The sequence below is a fragment of the Ptychodera flava genome, chromosome 3, assembly GCF_041260155.1.
Source record: "Ptychodera flava strain L36383 chromosome 3, AS_Pfla_20210202, whole genome shotgun sequence".
In the NCBI taxonomy this organism is placed as follows: Eukaryota; Metazoa; Hemichordata; class Enteropneusta; family Ptychoderidae; genus Ptychodera; species Ptychodera flava.
The window spans coordinates 6631642-6647074 of NC_091930.1; positions in this window are offsets into that span (position 1 = coordinate 6631642).

Consider the following 15433-nt stretch of genomic DNA (forward strand, 5'->3'; position numbering starts at 1 on the left):
AATTCTTTAAAGTGGTGTTTACCACTAACAAATTGCTGGGGCAGCGTCAGTAACTAGAAGCATAACGAAACAGGCTTGTGTATTAACTCGTATTCAAAACTAAGAGCGATTGTAGCAGAAGAATACTCAGAAGGATACTTTCTCGATTCAACACAAAAATACAAACACGAAATATGTTTGACTATGTCTCGCTTGTGCGCATGTCCATTAAGCGGTCGGACTTATCAACAAAAGGCAAGAGCTGGGTTCATTGTCCGCTTATACCTAAAGTCACAATAAATTTTGTTGTGAAATTGTAATTTTGCTTGCTGGAAATACACATAAATAATGCTCTGCTCAGTGTGAACGTACATGACTTGTACAACGACTGAGTATGGCATCCAGAAAGATCTATTTGGTTGCTAGAGATAAATACACTTTGAGATATCTTTTTTAAAATTAACTTTTCTGATATTTTATGAGATTTGTATACTTTGTAACTTTAATTTGCACTCATTAAAGTATTCTTCGTTTTCAGTTCATTAAATAAACTACACATTTATCTATTAATATCATTACAGGTTCTTCCAGTACAAAAAGAACATTTCGTCAAAGACTCTCACTGGCGGACGAGGAGTCTTTGATTTTGGCTGTTTGTCGGATGAAAAATATTAGGGGTTTGTCTTGTTATTGAAAAGTAACATTTCGAAATTTAAATAAATCTAAAAAGGCAAATAATTAAAAATATATCTTTTAGGCTCGAAAATAAAAATATTAGAGGCAAAAAGGCTGAAATGACTACACATTCCCACCGATATTAGTCTTTTCTTTGTATTATTCTTAAAACTCCATTGTGTATTTTATGATTATTCTTGAATTCACTAGTCCAATTTCAAACTTAAGAGTTGCTGCACGTTTCACTTTTTGTATTTGGTGGCAGACGCATACTCAAATGTATGGTATTTGTTTAAATGAGGTCAACATTGCTACAGATATGTCAATGAGCAAGAAAAATGTAAGTTTTAAGACAAACATACCTTTCAACTGTTGTCGAAATCCGAAAATCACACTCAAGACACCGACAGGTTCGATGGGTGGTTTTAGCTTCCACTTAGGTAAACTGTCTTCATTGTCAGTATATACACGCTGACCTATTTCTTACATATTCATCTACGCTATGCTTCGTGTCTTTTTGTTTACAGTACTCAAAGCACACAGAAGTATGACCTCGGGTCAATATAGGTCTTGGATGGTGACTGAATCGAGATTTATCATAAATCATCCATTTTGACCAGGTGACAAAATGGTCAGAAATGAATTGACAGTACTTATCATATGAAAAAAAACAATTGAGTAGTGAGCTTATTAAAGCTTTGTCGGTCACTTTTGAGAATAAATAAGTTGACTTGATTTAACAAAAAAGGAACTCTGCAAAAGATTTGCTAAGATTTGTTTTTAAATGTTAACTCTTTGTGGCCACAGGATAACACGCCTCAAATGTCGCAGATAATGCTTATTCACAGTGTGATCATAAATTATACTGTGTTGTTGCCGCATCGTCACCTCTGTGAAAGGGCAGTGTAATTTTAGTGACCACGCTCTGAGAAGGGTGTTTTGTGGACAGAAGCGTCATTATCTCTTGCGCTAGAGGGACTAACGTCGCACCCCGTCTGAGCAACTATTCACACCTCCACGTCCATAAATCATTGTGTGCCTCTGTCATTTTTTTTGTTCACCTTTGTCAAAAGCTTCTATTAGGCCAGAGAAAAAAAAACTTTGTTTAATCGGATTTTTTGGACCAAGTTCCAGGAGCGGCGAGCGAATTTTTTTTTTTTTTTTTAGGCCGAAGGTAAACGCGGTTCTCTGGCATTTTTGCAAAGATGCAGACAAGGCAAGATAATTGTTTCCTTTTTTACCAGAAATATCGCAGACAAGAAACACTGATACTGGTAATAACTGAATTCAAGACTATATTTCCCAACAATAACATAGGCCATTACATTCACAGTTAGTGTTTGCACAACATATTCTGAGTATTTCAACATTCTCTCAGAATAAAACTGAAATGTACAGCAAATCACTGAAATCCAACAATTCAGTATTGTCCTTTAATATTGTCCTGGTGGGACCTAGCATCTGAGTTTTTTCATTTTACTTTGGCCCCATGTTTTGACCTCTTTACCACTGTCTATACACATTTTACACGATGGTCTAACAACACTGTACTGTAATCGGAGTGAAGTTATATAGTCATCATTCAGATCGTACTTTAACATCGACGCAACCATGTGTTTTGTCATTGCCGTAATTTTTATACTTTCGATGCAATTTTCATTCAATCGGATGCACCGTCCATCTGCTGTCACGATCTTGTTGAACAAATCGCCGAACGAAATATCAGGACAAACACTGAATAGCGTCTTTAGAACTAACTGTTGGCCATCACGTCAAATGTTGGCGATCAAATTAATACTAATGTGACATGTACTAACCTAACCAAATCGACCCACTTTGCGTCGTGATTCGCCAAATTCAGACGTCACAACAACGTGTTGGCGGTCAACTAAGTCCGTACAAACACTCATTAAAAATCCCGTGCCCGCGAAAACCCGAAAAGTGTAGGGCGCCACCAGCGGCAGTACTAAACATATTTGCAATGCGGAAGTAAGAATTTGCCGCGATCAAAAAAAAAAGGAATTCCAAATATGCCAAAGTAGAAGCGGCGATTCCGATGAACAATTTATTTTTTCTTCCTGGCCTTAAGCAGCAATTTCTTTCGTGTTGGGACCTCTAACACTAGATTGTACGTTACGGGACTTCTCTCAACGCCATTCATAACCTAATTATATATTTTGCAGAAGGGTTCCACAGTGCAACAATAAATTATGTGTTCCTTGCGCATCGCCGCTTTCTTTTAAAATGAAAGTTTTATTATAGTAAGAAAACGTCGCCGGAATTGATTGGTGTGAAAGATCTTCAAACTCGTTTCACACACCCACACCTAAAATCTTGTCTATTGTGTCGATCTTTCTGAGGCGCTGTTACTCTCTTCTGAAAGGTGATTCTATTACCCGAATGATTTATTTTACACCCCGGCCTAAGGTGAAAATTCAATACTTGAAGACTTTACTTCTTCAGTTTATTTTAGTCAGTGTGCATTTGTAAATGTAGCTTCTGTTGTTGAGATTTTTCTTCTGTCGAATTGTTAATGTATATTGGTAACAAGATCAATGTGACGTAATAGAAAATGTTTGTAACTTTTAAATTCCGTCAATTTACAAACTCATCAAAAACATGTTTCGTAAGCTGATATATTTTACATATTTTTGACCTTGACTAAATTTTGCAGGGAAAGTCGAGTTGTTCGTAGCTGCCCTCACAATGGCATATGCGGAAGACACGCCTTCTCACAGAGTTATTGTGCCCCATGTCTACCGGTATCTATGGTCTGCTCCCTCCCAACAACGGCTCAAGCTCACGTCTTCCTTCTCCACACCACTGAAACTCTCCATGGATCACTAGATGTACATATTTCGACATAAAAAATAATTTAACACAATTATGAGCGCAGCACTATCTTTTGGTCGTGCGTACGTGTGTTGCAACCAATATCATAGCAAAACTGTGCAAGTAACTTTTGGACATTGCTCCCTCAATGTTAGGCGCTGAATCTACCCAGTAGATCAACCACTGCATTCCTCTCCCTCTACCTATTTTCCAAAACTCTCCGCCCACTGAAATTCCATGCCCGCCCACTGTAAAGATTGACTTTTCAGCCCACCAGTACCACGAACGGCTTCGTTGACGACACATGCCTTCTGTAACATATAATAATATTGGGTTCTTATATAGCGCTCATATCCACAAGTACATGTGATCAAGGCGCTTTACAATTATTATACCCCTGATCACTGGACCTAATATGATACCACTCAACTCCCTCGGGAGCAAACAACAGCTCACATGTGCAGCCAATGAGCGCAGCAGAGCTAAACACACACATTACAACCACTGTCCTACCAGGTACCCATTACTCCTGGGTGGGGAGAAGCAATGAGGAATAAAGTGCCTTGCCCAAGGCCTCAACACCACAGCCATGCCGGGGCTCGAACTCGCCATCCTAGCTTTGATCGTCAGTCCACTGCTCTAGCCACTGGCCCATGATGCCTCCTTAAATATATACGGCGCGTTGCTGGAAGTGACGGGTAATATGGCTGCAAGTAAGGAGAAACACGGGAAACAATCTGAATTTCGTCCATCTATATCGATACCATGTCAGAATTAGCTCGCAAGTTTCTCCAGTTAAGTACCGTTAAACACATTTAGGAGATGTAAAGTCGCGTCATAAGGTTGTTTAAAAACCGAGTCAAATACGCCCAATGGGAGACCACACCGACTTTTAGAACTCCAGTCTACTAGACACAGCGCTGACAACAGTGAGACAAACGGAGAGGTACAAAGCATGACACCAAAAACCAACATCGCGCTAACATATATTACCACTTACAATCAGATGCCGACATTAACTATAGCGTTCGTAAAGCGCCCGTCAAGTCGTCTGATAATAATCAAGAAAACGAACAATGTCGCCTCAAGAATCGCCAAATGAACGCGGCGAGGAAAGATTTGTCCAGATAGCTACATCACAAATTAATGATGAGTGTAATGTTAACGATAAAGATGTTACGGGAAAAGAATCTAAATTGTCGACATCAATATTTAAAGCGTGATTATTTGATAACATGCATGCCGGAAAATGCCAAGAGAGTTTGACCGGTTAAGAAGGGCTTGACTACGCAGTTTCTGCGTAGTGAAGCTTCATTACGTATTCATGGTGACCCCTGGCCAGCTGTCAATAACTTTGGGGGCTTTTGTTTTTGGCCTGCTTTGCATATGCGTCGTTGGACACGACCTGCCAATCACCCAGGTAGTCAATTAAACTATTAATTGACTGTTAACGACCCAATTAACACTATCCAGCAGTATCAGTCATATTTAATCGCGTGGCCCGGGTGGGCACAACGTAGGAACGCGTGTATTTCTATGTGTACGTTTCACTTGTGTTGTTTGTACCATCGTGTGTTTGAAGTCTTTGTTTCACCTACAGCATTACCTTCAGGTGACAGGCTTACTATTAATATAATGTTCAGTATCATTGCACCGAGTTCTGCCATAGACTCTCGAGAGTCTATGGTTCTGCCCACGGTGAAAACCACCGTTTTGCCTACCAATTACTGCCCGTCGCTGCCCGTCCTGAATGTAGCCTATCTATAGCTACAGTAATCACATAAATCATTTATCAGTTTTGATATATACTCCTAAATTGTAAGTTTGATCAAAATCGAGACCACATTCAAGGGCTATGCAGACTGTCCATGTACGCACACACAGTGACAAGAAGGCGGCAAACACCTACTCACCAAGCACATCGAATCGGCGAAAAGAAGCATAAAAAAGCTAGGCTCATCGCCAAAACAAACGCGCCAAGCGCTAACAAAAACCCATACCAAGCGGCCCTTTTCATGAGGCCACCAAATACTCCAAAAAGGGAACTACCAAAAAATACGATAAAATGACATAGAACACACAAACACTTAAAAGAAATAACAAAAATCGTACACATATCAAACAACTGAAAACACAACATTAAATACAAAATAAACAATCACAGTAACGTAACAGAAAACATGGCCGTGGAAATAAATCAGCTATTTCCAAAGAAAAGCCGACAACAACATGAATTCAACAACAACCTATCATCGCTCAAACTATGAAACTCCGAAAAATAGTACTAGGCAAAAGCCTTAAAATTCATTCGGACACCAACAAAACCAAACAGAATAAAACCACCTCAGGATTTCAACAAATAAAGTCGTATAATGTGACTACGCTACATCGTGAGACACAAACAATTGCAACAACACCAATTCAAGAAAAGTCAAATTGGACTCCACGAACAACAAAAAAACAAAAACTTGAAAGCTATCTGAAGCTTCTAAACTCGCACTTCTAGAGATACCCTTTCAAACAAGGAAACGAAACATGTCGCGTGCCAAAAGAATCACGATAAACCAGCTTGCAAACATTGGACAAATTTTGGGAAATAACCCTTCGACAAGGGTCGGTTTTTCGTTATTGTCAACACAAACGATTACGTACTCGAATGCGAAAGGCAATTACGTAACACTCAGTATTATACACAACAAGCCAGAACAAACAGTAAACAAAGTAAACGAACTATTAATTAAAATGTACGAGAACAAGCACATCAACCAGGATACTTGTAAGTATCTTGATCAAATAAACATAAAATCCGTACCCCGCAGTGGTACTTATTGCCTAAAAATTCACAAACCTCCGCAAAAATCTAAAAGACACACCAGTCAAAACAAAATTTACCGAAGTAAAGAAATATAGAACAAACAAACCGAACCACCAAACGGACTCACAACGTGACCAAAATTAATATACTTGCCTCGCTAATCGGAAAGCAAGACCACTAAAATGCATTAAAATAAATTTTCACAAACACAAACTAAGGAAAGAATCTACACTGCGACTGATGAGAAACCACACTCGTACTCGGGTTTCGAAACGCAAGCGTCAAAGGGCGACTCTATCAACTTTTGTAACAACATAGGTCCGGCTGCGTCTCGCCATAAGCTTTCCCCACACAAACAAAACATTACCGTACACACTAATCCAAACTTCTCTACAAATATCCAAAGCGAAACAAACATTTCATTAACACAAACAATCGGATAAGAATGTAGGAACACATTTTCGAAACGAATCAAACACAAACTCGACACAAAAACATTTAGGATAGTTAGGTGGGAGCCTGTTTCACATTTTTTACATCTCGCTATACTGTCTATGATTCTAAAAATAAAGTCATCTGCCACTTTTACTGTGTACGCGGTTTGGCAAAACTCATCTCTTCAATCGAAAGTCGGGCGATTTCATGGTTCTTTGGGGCACTTAAGTGTACGTCGAGCTTAAGGAATGTAGTTACATTCGCGATGTTTTATTCGAAAATTATTTATTCCTTCAAGGGCAAATGCACATAATTTATGCTGTTGGAAATACTGGCCGCTCATAAACAAGACAATAAACTCAATATATGTGCATCTTTACTTTTATTGTCAAAGTACCACCGACACCCACAAAAAACCAAATGGTTCAGTCCAGGTATTTGCAACTCTGCCATCCGACTGGTCAACAGGAAATCAACCATAAGTGTCTTTTGGCACGCGTATACGCCAGTCACCTAGGCGACGGTAATCTGCACCACTTATCACCATCGGGAAGGTACTCCTCCCCATATACCACTGGTGATCCCACCCTCAAGGCACTGCGTCATTCGACCAAGCATTGTTATTGTAATTTCCTGCATAAAATTAACAGCGAGGTCAACCGGTCAAACTCTCTTGGCATTTTCTCTCATGTCATTGAATACCGTCCTAAACATAACACGTGAGAAACGGAAGAAACTCTTCATGAAGCAGCTTTGCAAAATTTTAAGTTGAATCCAGTTGCAGTTATATGTTCGCCCACTCACAGGGTTCGACTGCGGCGAATATAATCATGCAGGATTTGTCCGATTTTGCGTGCTTTATTTTCTGTACTTCAGAATTCACATTCTTTCATAGGTTAATACTCTGGACTTGAATGCAAACGAGGCATCTCTCTCGTTTTGAAGTGTTATTCACTGATGACGTACTGTATTTTGTTATTATATGATAAGATACACTTAGAAAGGTTATGGTTGATTGTTGTTTCTCTCCTCGGCTGGCTAGTAATGCCAGTACAGTTGCTAGTGATTCCCCTGTGAAACTTTGGTCGTATTTGACCGAATGGGGAGAGGAATTCGTCGGATTTTTGGAAATGCTGCGGTGTTAAGGTTATCGCGTTTTTTGTTTCATGTTATTTTAGGTGTTGATGTTTTGTTGTTGTTGTTTTCTGTTTTGTTTTATGAGGATTTCGGAGAAAGAGCCTCACACTGTCGCACAGAGGTTCCTATTGCTGCAGTCTGGCGATGCCGAGCTGTCGTTGCTATGGCGACCCTAGACCGCTGACACCTTCGACCATGCTGTAAGGATACATTCACACATATTATCAACAGCACCACCCTCATGAATGTTACCCACCTTCCAGTTCTCAACGAATCATCACCTCTCAGACTATAAGACTAATTTCGAGCCTTGATATGTCACGTTAACCATTCTGAATTCTTTAAAGTGGTGTTTACCACCAACAAATTGCTGGGGCAGCGTCAGTAACTAGAAGCATAACGAAACAGGCTTGTGTATTAACTCGTATTCAAAACTAAGAGCGATTGTAGCAGAAGAATACTCAGAAGGATATTTTTCTCGATTCAACACAAAAATACAAACACGAAATATTTTTGACTATGTCTCGCTTGTGCGCATGTCCATTAAGCGGTCGGACTTATCAACAAAAGGCAAGAGCTGGGTTCATTGTCCGCTTATACCTAAAGTCACAATAAATTTTGTTGTGAAATTGTAATTTTGCTTGCTGGAAATACACATAAATAATGCTCTGCTCAGTGTGAACGTACATGACTTGTACAACGACTGAGTATGACATCCAAAAAGATCTATTTGGTTGCTAGAGATAAATACACTTTGAGATATCTTTTTAAAATTAAATTTTCTGATATTTTATGAGATTTGTATACTTTGTAACTTTAATTTGCACTCATTAAAGTATTCTTCGTTTTCAGTTCATTAAAGAAACTGTCATTTATCTATTAATATCATTACAGGTTCTTCCAGTACAAAAAGAGCATTTCGTCAAAGACTCTCACTGGCGGACGAGGAGTCTTTGATTTTGGCTGTTTGTCGGATGAAAAATATTAGGGGTTTGTCTTGTTATTGAAAAGTAACATTTCGAAATTTTAATAAATCAAAAAAAGGCAAATAATTAAAAATATATCTTTGAGGGTCGAAAATAAAAATTAGAGGCAAAAAGGCTGAAATGACTACACATTCGCACCGATATTAGTCTTTTCTTTGTATTATTCTCAAAACTCCATTGTGTATTTTATGATTATTCTTGAATTCACTAGTCCAATTTCAAACTTAAGAGTTGCTGCACGTTTCACTTTTTGTATTTGGTGGCAGACGCATACTCAAATGTATGGTATTTGTTTAAATGAGGTCAACATTGCTACAGATATGTCAATGAGCAGAAAAAGTGTAAGTTTTAAGACAAGCATACCTTTCAACCGTTGTCGAATTCCGATAATCACACTCAAGACACCGACAGGTTCGATTGGTGCTTTTAGCTTCCACTTAGGTAAACTGTCTTCATTGTCAGTATATACACGCTGACCTATTTCTTACTCATTCATCTACGCTACGCTTCGTGTCTTTTGTTTACAGTACTCAAAGCACATAGATGTATGACCTCGGGTCAATATAGGTCTTAGATGGTGACTGAATCGAGGTTTATCATAAATCATCCATTTTGACCAGGTGGCAACATGGTCAGAAATGAATTGACAGTACTTATCATATGAAAAAACAATTAAAGCTTTTTCAGTCACTTTTGGGAATAAAATTATTGACTTGATTTAACAAAAAAGGAACTCTGCGGAAGATTTGCTAATCTTTGTTTTTAAATGTTAACTCTTTGTGGCCACAGGATAACACGACTCAAATGTCACAGATAATGCTTATTCACAGTGTGATAATAGATTATACTTGTGTTGTTGCCGCATCGTCACCTCTGTGAAAGGGCAGTGTAATTTTGTAACCACGCTCTGGGAAGGGTGTTTTGTGGACAAAAGCGTCATTATCTATTGCGCTAGAGGGACTAACGTCGCATCCCCGTCTGAGCAACTATTCACACCTCCACGTCCATAAATCATTGTGTGCCTCTGTCGTATTTTTTGTTCAACTTTGACAAAAGCCTCTATTAAGCGGCAATTTCTTTTGTGTTGGGACCTTAAAGTATATAAAGTGGGAGGTTGCGTGGTTTAATTGCAAGTCGACTGGTTTTAGGATATTAAAAATTCCAACTCAAAATGTGGTGAAGCAAATCTTACGGCATGAATGAACTAAATGATCCACTCCGATTCCAAACAATACCCGAAGTCGTAGTGGAAATAAAATTGGCGACATCTGTATTAAATACCGGTATAAATGCTGCTTTTCAAATGTCAGAAAGATACACGTTTGTGTCCCCTGTGACTTAATGTACATGTACATACATGTACATTTTACACTTACCCACATCGTTGTTTAAGATACAACTTTCATTTGTCAGTGGCTGTTTTCAAAATACGCTATGGGTAGTCATGTATATCTGAGCTTGTGGTAACTAGAGATCTGTTGTGGTCACTCAGTGAGTCACGATAACCCGTATGTGACATCACACCCTTTTGTATCAGCCTGACTACATAGTAAGCGGTCTCGTTTAAACATGCCGTGGCTGGGAAAAGGGATGCCCTCTCGGGCCCGGACTTAAAACACGTGAATATTCTCATGGTACTAACTGAATCTATAGTCTGTGTTATTGATCAATCGAAGCGTCCAACATCCGTGTAAGTTTTGTTCACATCGGACTACTCCACGCTGCAGCGTACTTTGTGCCAGCCGTGGCGGTAACCGGGCAGGTGAGCCTGGGCACTAGACTATCCCGTACTGGTGTGTTGAGGGTCTCGAACGAGATAACAAGCTAAACTCTGGTTATCGTCCTAAGTAGTTGTGAAGCAAGAGTCGCAATTAAAAGTTACTTGCAGTACACGGTAATTACCGCTTTGAGCTCAGTGACTGTACAAATCATCATGAATTTTCTTCATGAAAATATTCAAAAAATGAAGGTTTGTTATCAGCACCTTAACCCGATTTTAGCCACTCAAAGCCGGAAACATACGGAATAAGTTTTTTTCACTCAGAGCTCGGCTTTTTGCAGTTTTCTTTTGTATATTTTGTGGGAAAAACTCATGAATCTGGTCATAACACATTGTGATATGCGTCAATTCCTTGATTCCATGTCCATGCTACCGACTGGTAATCCCTTAAATGTAGGCATTTCTGTTGATATATTCTCACTGATAGTGAGATGTTTTCAAATTTGCCTAAAAATATAAAGTGTAGGAGGTTACTTGTCAGCTGGACTCGTCTAACTCATAGGCACACAAACTCGGGCGTGAAAATGCCGGGAGAGACTATCCCCCGATGATAGACAACTTGACATTCATTGATGTTTAGCCTGTGCGATGATATGACAATAACATAAGCACTGTAGCGATCGCTTTGAAAGTTTCATAAATTTCATCCGTTGTTGCTTTCATTTTGACCTGAAGTTTTAACACCTCTGCATAGCTGGTAATAAGGCGTTGTTAGTTTGTTCATTCATATGTCCCGACATAATGACAGAGGTCACATTCTCACCCCTTCATTAGAGTTCGTGTTTCGATCACTCAAAGTCAAGAGACAGAGCACTGCACAGCTTGTTTTGAGAACGGCCGGTCATCGGCTCATATTTTGCCGAAGAATAACTGTCAGAGTATCGCATTCTTGCTTGTCAGGGCATATTTCTGCTCCACGATGCTGCGCAAAAATCACGGTTAAAAAGTACAAGGTTTTCTTGTATAAGTCTGTGGTCTACGACGATGAAGGAAATGTTAGTCTTTGGTCGCTTGTCTTTTCATCTTTCAAAAAACTGAACAATTGCAAGATCATGCCTTTGGTCCCGTCCCAGACTTTCAAGGGAAAATGCGATGTGCTTTACTTGTAGCTAACTTCTAAACCCAAGTTGCACCACTCTTTGTGTAACACTACAGTGCTAAACTAGCTACTTCGATGCAATCACAAACCAACCAATTACAGAGGCAATAAATGAAATACCAGAACAAAATATTTTTGTACCAAATGCCATCTGTACATTTAATAAGTTTTGATCAATTTTCAACGATGTAAACAATCTTAAAATTCTTATTGTTGATCTTGAAATCCTTTTTTCTCATAAAAATGTTAGAGTTCTAGGCCCACCGCACGGCAGGTAGGTACGCGTGAAGATTGGCGTGGCGTTTTACGTATTTTATCACAATGACGCCAAAACAACACACCTGATGCGATTGGTTTTAGATGTACAGGCCGTGTAACTGTTGTAACGTTGTAGATATCAGGTGAGATAGGGACAAATAGTAAAACCTAACAAGAATGCAAAAGGCGGGCTTTTCTGGACCGCAATTATTGTTTACATCTCGGTCCGTTTTCACCGTACCTTTGTCGCCTGACCTGGATTTGACAACAGTCAGAATTGATGGTAGTGCAGGGAAATACTAGGAATAGTTCTACACATAGCATAGCTTATTTATTTCATCCCAACCCCCTATTGTATTGGTATCTCGCCAGGTACCACGCTAAATAAAACATGCACTATTAGTAACTGCAGGCAATAATTGTTTGAGGAGAGAAGGGCTGTGTCGCATAACGCCTCTGTCAAAAGTGGTATGCGACAATGTTGAACACTGAAGGCGCTATCAATCCGAACAAAATAAATAGAAATACTGCTAATTAAAAAGGGCATTCATTCATGCTCATTTTAGACTAACTTACGACAGAGAATGGAGTAAATTTGACTGAGAAAAATGTTAAGCTATATATATTTGCAGATTTGCCACACGAAATAGCCAACAGAAAAATAATATCGTGACACACGTTTTCGTTTCTCAACTGTATTTCTTGTATTTTTCAGGAACATTATGACGTCGTCGCCAACGTAGAATAGTAGTAGTTGTTCAATCAAAGGTATTACATTCATACGCTCTGTTTACATATGATAAAACAACGTGAACGTAATACACAGTCAGAAATCATTGAAATAAATGAAACATAAACAACAGTAGGAGAGTTTTGTATTCCGGGGCTCAAAATTAACTTTTTATAAGATAATTGCGGTGAGTAACCGTGTCCGAAATTTAGTGGTTCCAGGAAGATATCCAAACCAAAGCTTCACGGCTATTTTCAAATTGCCACTTAAAAATTAAAACTACTGTGCTACTAAAAAAGACACAAAAGAATATCATGCAGTCGGCCAAGTAATACAGTGATAGTGCGTGAAAGCACTTCCAAGTAGAAAACGAGACCACATAAACAGTACTTATATAGGTGCACATACTACTGTGAAGGTCAATTAGACCTGTCCAACGGTCTGTGGGCATATAAATATCAAAACATACAATAAATTGAAGAACTAACTAAACATCAACTGATCGTCGCGCTATCGTACTTAAAGTGGTAGGCTGTTGCGTAGATCGTTGGTTGAATGCCTTGGCCCACAGGCCAAGCCGGTGAGCTGGAGGGTCTGGAGAAATACTTAATTTCTTTGACTGCTCTCATTTATCACTACTTTATAAAGCAAGAGAAGTTGCCTTTGGTCAGGTTCTTCAAGCTATATATGCCAAAGAGTGAAAGCTCGTTAGATATGCAAGTTATAAATTAGCTGACATGAAAATGCTAAATTACTTTCAATATTGTTTTCGCGTGGTATCACCAATGTACATAGCATGTTTGTCAACTTTGGTCCAGTAAATCCCGCTAATGAGTAATTCATCGTGTGATATCGATGACCATCGTTCGTCTTATGGACATTGCCAGTCTCACAAAACTGAAATCAAACTTTTACTTGGGGGAAACAGTTCAGTCCTAGGATCTGTGATTATGCATTGGGCGTTGATGCCGGCCATAATCTCTCAGTTTGTGTTTAGAAGTTGAGAGGTCACCACCACGTCACTGTAGTGACGTGCTGCATAGAGCCTCGACCAACAGTTTTACGCTAGCAAAATGGCGGTCTGCGGGTAGTCATGTCGGGTAAGGCTAGAAAAAAGGTGATATTTCAGTGAATTTTGAGCGGATTTCTGGTCGTGGTGAGTCCCTAATAACCAAGCTGTCGATGAGTGTTGGCAATTTGTAATTTGGATGGAAACTTTTTCGAAATATCGTCGAACAAACTTGTGCAAAGGGTGCTTGCGGCGGATTTGGACGCTAGTCTATGCAATATCCCTTGGCTGTGGCAGCAGAGTTAAAATCGTAAAAGTCAAAACCAGCCCGTAAAAGGCAGGAATCCCGTCTGAAAACACCACAGCTATGGACCCACAGCTATTGCCGACCTAGCATAGAACAACACCGCTGTGTAAAACCCGTTGGTCAAAACTATTGATCATAAATTTCCTTTACTACAAGTTATGTATAAATGTTTACGTATCGATCACTTCATTTAGGTTCACACTGAAAGCTTTCTTATCGTGCTGTAGGTATGCATGGAGCTAGAAACGTGAGAATGATATACATATTGGGGCCATTTCATTCGAGCAAGTGCAACTGCTCCGTTATACAAATGTGCGCTAGGCTGCCGATCGTCTCTACAGCCGAAATAACAGACCTCGGCAAATTGCACAGTTGTTCAACACCGATTAGGTTTCATCAATTCATTACAAATATAAAAGTTAGGCTAACAACGGAATCAAACCAAGAGATTTAGTTTGCTCCATGGGTTTGCATTTCAGCGGGGTGCGTACACGTATATACGCGTACGGGGACGTTAACGACGCAGAAGTGGGACCAGGCCAGGTTCGCTGCAAGCCGTCTCTTGTGTACATATCGAAGTCATAGTATTCACATGGTGTCGGCGCTGCTCTTTAGAAAAGCTGTCAACATTTTGAAAGCCGTCGGATTTAATGCAACATATATCGGAAGAGATGCAACGGAACCAGAGGATCGCAGAGCCTGAACGTTCGATCATATACACACAGAAAACGAGGACCTTGTCTGTGGTTAACGACCCGGCATGACTTTGTAAAACAGACTCGTGATTGGCTATCTCTGATGACATATTCTAATGAATAATTAATTAACCCCAATTAACACTTCCGCGGTTTCCTAGCGTAACTGCCAGAGTTTGATTTTTGCGTAGGTCAGCGGAGCAGAAATTATGCTCTAGCTCGCGAGAATGTGCGACATAAGCTCACGGGTGTGAACACCTAAGTTAAAAACCTAAGAGTTGCTTCACATTTCACTTTTTGTAATTGGTGGCAGATGCATGATCAGATATATGGTATTTGTTTAAATGATGTCAACATGGCTACAAATATGCTAATGACAAACAAACCTTTCTACCGTTGTCGAAATCAAAAAATCACACTCAAGACACCGACAGATTCGATGAGTGCTTTTCGATTTTCACTTAGGTAAACTGTCTTTTCAGTTCGTTTCTGAGTAATGGTAGATACATGCTGACCTATTTCTTACATATTCATCTACGCTACGCTTCGTGTCTTTTATTTACAGTACTCTACGCACACAGATATGGCCTCGAGGTAATCTAGGTTTCAGATGGTGACTGAATGAAGGTTTATTTTAAACCATCCACTGTGACCAGATGAAAAAATGGTCAGAAGTTCATTGACAGTACTTACCAT